Source organism: Giraffa tippelskirchi, chromosome 9 (assembly GCF_054371585.1).
Source record: "Giraffa tippelskirchi isolate mGirTip1 chromosome 9, T2T-mGirTip1v1.2.pri, whole genome shotgun sequence".
Lineage (NCBI taxonomy): Eukaryota > Metazoa > Chordata > Mammalia > Artiodactyla > Giraffidae > Giraffa > Giraffa tippelskirchi.
In genome coordinates, this window is record NC_137283.1 from 93,806,001 (window position 1) to 93,812,075 (window position 6,075).

The window sequence follows — 6,075 nt, forward strand, 5'->3', positions numbered from 1 at the left end:
ACACAGATTTTGTATGAAAATTAGGGCAACTTAACACTATATAAGTGAGGTTTTTGCCCAAATACTAAAAGACATTGAAAATAATTTACCTTTGCAAATGTTTTATATAATCCTTTGATATACTGTCTCATAGGTTTTCACAACCTTGTGATGGAGTAGAGATAGTCATTATTAACCTCCCAACATTTCAGATAATACAAGAAGCTCAAACCTTGTCCAGTGTCACAAAGTAGGTGACAGCTGTGGATTCAACGTGGTCTGTTACAAACAAAACCACAGTTCTCTCCACTTTGGGACCAGTGTAGGATGCTGGCGTTTTAGTTTACATTCAGGTTTTAAATAAGGAGTCTCAGCCCTTTCTTGGCTACTAAAGCAGTTCTCTATGCTTTAGAAGGATACTTAACCCTTCTCTCTCTCATTTTCTTCCCTCATAAAATCAGCAGGTGCTTCTCAGTGGCCTTTCTGTTCCCTTTGACTCTCATAGCCTCAGACACAACACCACCACTTATTGGTCTCTTAATGCCAATAACTTTCACCACTAGCCTTAATTATATTTTTGTCTTAATTATTCATCCCTAACTCATATTATAGATTCCTTTTTGCCTTATCCCATTTTGTCTCCCAGCTTTAGTTCTGGCCTGGGGAATGGGTAAAGGTTTGTGTCCACAAATATTTACTATCTGCTGCCTCCGATGTGCTCTGTACCAAGGCTGCTGATCTGCATGAGAAATCTTTCTTCCTCCCAAGCCCAGAGACCACCATCCAGGTATACATCGCATCAGCTCTGCCTTTCTCTCTTCTTTCCTCCAGGTTCTGGGCTGAGGAAGCCTGCCTTTCATCTCATCATCTTCCCCTTTCCAAAGCCTTTAAGCTCACCCTCAAGAAGAATCCTTCTCCCCAGAGAAACAGCACTAATGCTTTTCATTATCTTTTTCCCCCTCTGCCAAACTTTCTTCCTCATTTCCACTTCAAGATGCCCTCCATGTTCAATCTGTAATTCGCAGTTTCTCACACTCTCATCTTGCAGCATGAAGCCAATGGGTGTTGGTAGGATCCCTAGAGGGATGGAGGGCATCTTGCAAACACGAGCAAAGGAGGAGAGTAGATGTCACAGCGACGCTGATCTGTCTTTATTATCTGGCAGCCTTGGCCGCCTAGAGCAGTGTAAAGTAGGAATGAGAATTCTCCATGCAAACTGCACCTAAGGGAAACACCCTTCTGAGAACCTGAGTTCAAGTCTCAGCTCTGACAATCTCTTCCTGAATGACCTTGAAGCAAATAACCTTCTTGTAACATAGGAGTGCTTTAACAGTGTACATTTTAAATAAGTCCTTTTGAGAGTGAGGCTCAAATGAGCTCATTTGTATGATGGACTCAGTGGGCTTTGTGACCTGAGCTAAAGACATTTCTGAGAGCAGCAGAGGAGGCTGTGTATCTGGGAGACAAGGGTAGGAGCAATAGATGGGAGAGAGATTCAGAAAAGGAGATGAAAGGGGCACAACAGTCAATTCTACATATTGTGTAGTTTTGCACAGGACCCCTCAGCAGTCCACAACTACTGATACTGCTGCCTGGGACCCCGCAGCTGAAATTAAGAAATCGGAACTCCTCGAAAGGCTGCAGGCTTCTTATTTTCCCAGTGGTAGCAGGCACGTGGATGGGGGCTTGCGGTTACATCATTTTAGCTGCTGCTCATAACAGAAGAGAATTTCCTCCTTCAGCCCCGCCCATATCTCCACTCAATTCCATCCCTTCGCTAGTGAAAATAAAAGAAAAAGAAAAGGGGGGGAGTCATGTACCCATAAGTTCAGTCTCCCCGGATTATGAGGTTATACACGAGGAGTCCCCGTTCAGAAGAAACATCTGATGGGAAGGCAGTGGTGACACCATGTTTCTTTGCGTCTTTCCCTCTGGTCTCTACAGGTGATCATTTGGGGGGAACGTGAACACGGTCGTCCTTTTATGCGTTTCTTCAGTCTCTGATTCTCTATACTGATTCTGAGCTTCCTCTCCAGATGGGGTGTGTTCTTTGGTGACTGTTCACCTCATACCAAGATATTCGCTTCCTTCATGTCCACAGAAATTTGGTACATTCACTCTCTGCACCCCAAAAATGGCTTTGGCACACCATCTTCTCTGGTTTCCTCTGATGCACATTTCCTTCAGTTATATTTTCCTGATTAAAACGGTCGAGAGGCTCACTCATCTCATTTATGATGTTGCAGCCCTTCCTTTGTGTCTTCTGGCACCTACTTGATTTCTGACTATTTTGGACATAGGACAATTTTATCTGTGACCTTCACGTACTGCAAAATCAAGCCCAGAGTTCATTTTCTTTTCCAGATATTTGTTTCCAAGATCATCATCTACTACCATTGGCTTAAAATTCAGCTCATGTGTACTCTCAAGGTTTTTTGTGGACCTGGAAACATCTCTCAGAATTACTCCAGGTGCCAGTTTAACCAAATTTCTTGATTTATTATCTGTGTGTTGGGGCCACATTTTAAATTGTATAGAGCCACTGAATTTCTTTCTTCCTTTGTAATGTTAACTAAGTCCTTTTTTTTATTTTCTGTCCATCTACTTTTCTTTCTGGAATTTTAGAGAAATCCCAACAACAATAGCTATTTAGCACCTACTGTATGCCAGGGTTAGGGTTAGAAGAAGTAGCGACACAAGACATAGTCTTGCCTTCTAGAATATTATAATCTAGTTGTGGGTCATGAATAAATACTGAATTAGAAATCCAAATCTCTGGGGACCATCCAAGTCTGTCCCTAACTGTTTTGTGGCCTTGGTAAAGGTTAGCTTATTCTGTGTAACCTAATCACCATCCATCCCAGTAACAAAGGATGTGCAATGTTGACCTGTGTTCAAGAGAATTGAAGTGTACCTGGGGAGGCTTAAACTAAATAAAAGTGAAAATAAGGTTAGAGGGACTTTGTTTAAAAGCATAAATAATCTGAAAACTATCACTAAATGAATTGTTCTGATTAATTATATGTGTAGTTTATTCTCTTGATCAGATCCTGGAGGACTGGCTATAGCTTATAAATAAATATATGTATGTGTGAAATAATCATGCTAGAATATATATGAATGTAAGTACAGTATGTGTGCTTATATTCACATTTGAAAGTAATGACCAGAATTTTGGTCCTAAAAATTAATCACCCGGAACACTATGGCCTTGGGCCAGGTGGTGGGAGTCACCGATATATTGCTGCCTCCTTTCTGGCTTATGTCCTGGAAAAGCGTCTGAGTATGGATGAAAAGCGGAAATTGAGCGACAGGCCTGCCTCAGGTTAGAGAGCGGGTTGGGGCCAGGAATAGCCCACAGCAGGATTCCTGAGTGATAATCAGGCGGCGTGACCCCGGGCAGGCTTTCCCGATAGCGGAGGGAAGGCTTATCAATCCTCTAGCTCTCCATTCCCTCCTCTCTCCCGAAAGGGGTGCTGTGACCAGTGGGGGAGGCAGGGCCAGGAGACCCAGGCCCTGGAGGGCTGAAGGCATGGCCTCACTAAAGGCAGGGCAGAAAGTAGCCTCCGCTGATTCTTTTTTTTTTTTTTCTGTGGCTCCTTCTTCACTGGGCACATCCTGATCAAGAACCTTCCAAGGCCCCTATTGCTGGCTCTTTGCCCGAGAGCAGTGGGAGGCGCACAAGACAGCCTGGTGGGAAGACTAGCCAGACGTGCGCCTCCCTTTCAGCCCTCGCCGCTCTATCCGTCACCGGGTGACAGATGCATTGTTCCGCGGGCGAGGCCGGCAGCTGGACCGGGCGCCCCCCGCCCCTCCTCCCCCCGCGGCCCGCGCGCCGCCGCGCATCCCAGCCGGCCCACCCTGCGCTGCCAGGAGGCCCGGAGTAGTGGACGGCGATCCCCTAACTTTTAACAACACCTGCAACCAGAATGCCTGTTGGTGGCCTGAATGAAGCTGGCTGTCGGTGCGGGGGGCTAGGGGGAAGCTTTAATATTTATTGCCCCGAGGGGGGAAGTCCAGGAGCTGTCCGGTGGGACCGGAAAACCGCAGGCACGTCGGCTGGAGCGAAAAAGAGATCAAGAGCCTGCGCCGGGGGACACTTCACCAGCCCGCGGGGCTGGCCCTCTTCCTCCAACCTGGCAAAGGCGGCTGCATTGTCTTTGGAAGTTTCCAGTGACCTCGTTTGTCCTGACTGCAAGGAAGCAGTTAGCCCCCTCATAAGTGGAATCTGCAGTCTCCTCCAGGCAGGACCTTTTCACTGAGTGACTCAGCCTCACTTCTCCCGGGCGGGACGGGAACGGCCCTGAGTGAAGGAAATTTAATTAACTTAAAAAAAAAGGGGGGTGGGGGTGGGGTGAAGGATGCTTAATTTGTATTAGGCAAATGCATTTCCAAAGGCCTGCTGAAATTTCCTTTTCCAGGCCTTTGAAATAGGACACACACCAAAAACCGAACTTGGTCTTTTTCTCTCCTGCCGCTGGTTTCTCAGCTCAGTTTACCAATTCCCATCTCATCCAGGTTTGCAAATCTGAAATCCTCTTGACCGTCCTCTACCCTGCCTGGCACATCCTGTGAGTGAGTGAGTGAAGTCGCTCAGTTGCGTCCAGCTCTTTGCGACCCCATGGACTGTAGCCTGCCAGGCTCCTCAGTCCATGGAATTTTCCAGGCAAGAATACTGGAGTGGGTTGCCATTTCCTTCTCCAGGGCATCTTCCCTATCCAGGGATCAAACCTGGGTCTGCTGTGTTGCAGGCAGACACTTTATCCTCTGAGCCACCAGGGAAACCATGGCTGGCACATCCTACCAGCTATGAAATCCTTTCCCTTCTGCCTTTGCCCCATCCCTCACGGGGGGCTTTTGCTTGATATTTTCAGAGACATGGTTGTGGATTTCTTCCCCTCTCAGATGGTAACCTGGGTCTGCAGTCTCTCACTCTCCAGCTCTCCAGCCCCTCAGTCCAGGGCATACGCTGCTACCATATTGTCATATACTCGTCATCACTCGTCATCCCAGTGACATTAGAAGACTGCCTATTCTCCACAGTAAAATGTGCAACTCCTTGTTGGGACATTCAAGACCTTTATTTGCCAACATTATTTGCCTTCTTTATATTAAAACTCTTTGCTTTGGTCAAAATAATTCATCAAAAATTCCCTAAAAAATATCTCACTTTTCTTTCTTTCTTTTTTTTTTTTCTGCCTCTGTACCGTGTGCCCTATCCAAGACACCTCTCACCTCTTTACTAAAACTTTGCCCATTCGGGACTTCCCTGGTGGTCCAGTGGTAATGACTTCACCTTCCAATGCAGGGGGCATGAGTTTGATTCCTGGTCAAGAAACTAAGATCCCTCATGCCTTGGAGCCAAAAGACAAAACCCAAAACAGTTACATTATAACAAATTCAATAAAGACTAAAAATGGTCCACATTAAAAAAAAAAAAAAAACTTTAAAAAACTTCATCCATTCTTCAAAGTCTAGGCCAAGTATTCCTTTTAGTGTGAACCATTTCCCAGTTTCTCAGAGGGGAAAAAAAGGTATGTTTCCTTCCCCAAGAAATCTAACACTGTTTGTATCAGTCTTGGGCAATTTATTACACATTTCTAGCAATTGTCCACATATCTTGTCTCTTTCTATCTCCTCTGGCACATACTAGGAAAGATGGACAAAATATTAGTTGCCTGCTTAATTGACACAGCCTTGAACATATCCATTAAGTGCCCATGACGTATCCAGAAGTGTTTTCACACTATTCATTTATGAATGTCCTACTTAGAGTAAAATGAAGGACATTTTAAAGCCTCAGAAGAACAGTCACATCTGTTTCCCAAGCTCCTTCCAGTACTGACCCTGGCATGTATCCTGCCACACCTACTTCTGACCAAGGGCACGCATTTGTGTAGTCTGTAGCCATGGAAGTACTGAGGTCAGCTAACATCGGAATATTGGGCTTAGTAGCTCTATGTAGAAGCCAAATGAACTAACCAAGGGCAAGTAACAAGGGTTTATAATATGGTCTATAAAGAAACACATCTACTTAAATTCCAAAGCAGAACCAGCTATTATATTTTATCTAATACAAGTGAAGTAAAAATACAC

At 45.2% G+C, this 6,075-nt stretch overlaps 1 long non-coding RNA gene across 1 annotated transcript; it reads left to right on the forward strand.

Moving 5' to 3' along the window:
* Positions 1-3,771: 3,771 nt before the first annotated feature.
* LOC145521097 (uncharacterized) lies at positions 3,772-5,115 on the forward strand. Its single transcript, XR_014065105.1, has 3 exons — positions 3,772-4,223; positions 4,498-4,645; positions 4,885-5,115. It is a non-coding gene; the product is annotated as an uncharacterized LOC145521097 (long non-coding RNA).
* Positions 5,116-6,075: the final 960 nt, after the last annotated feature.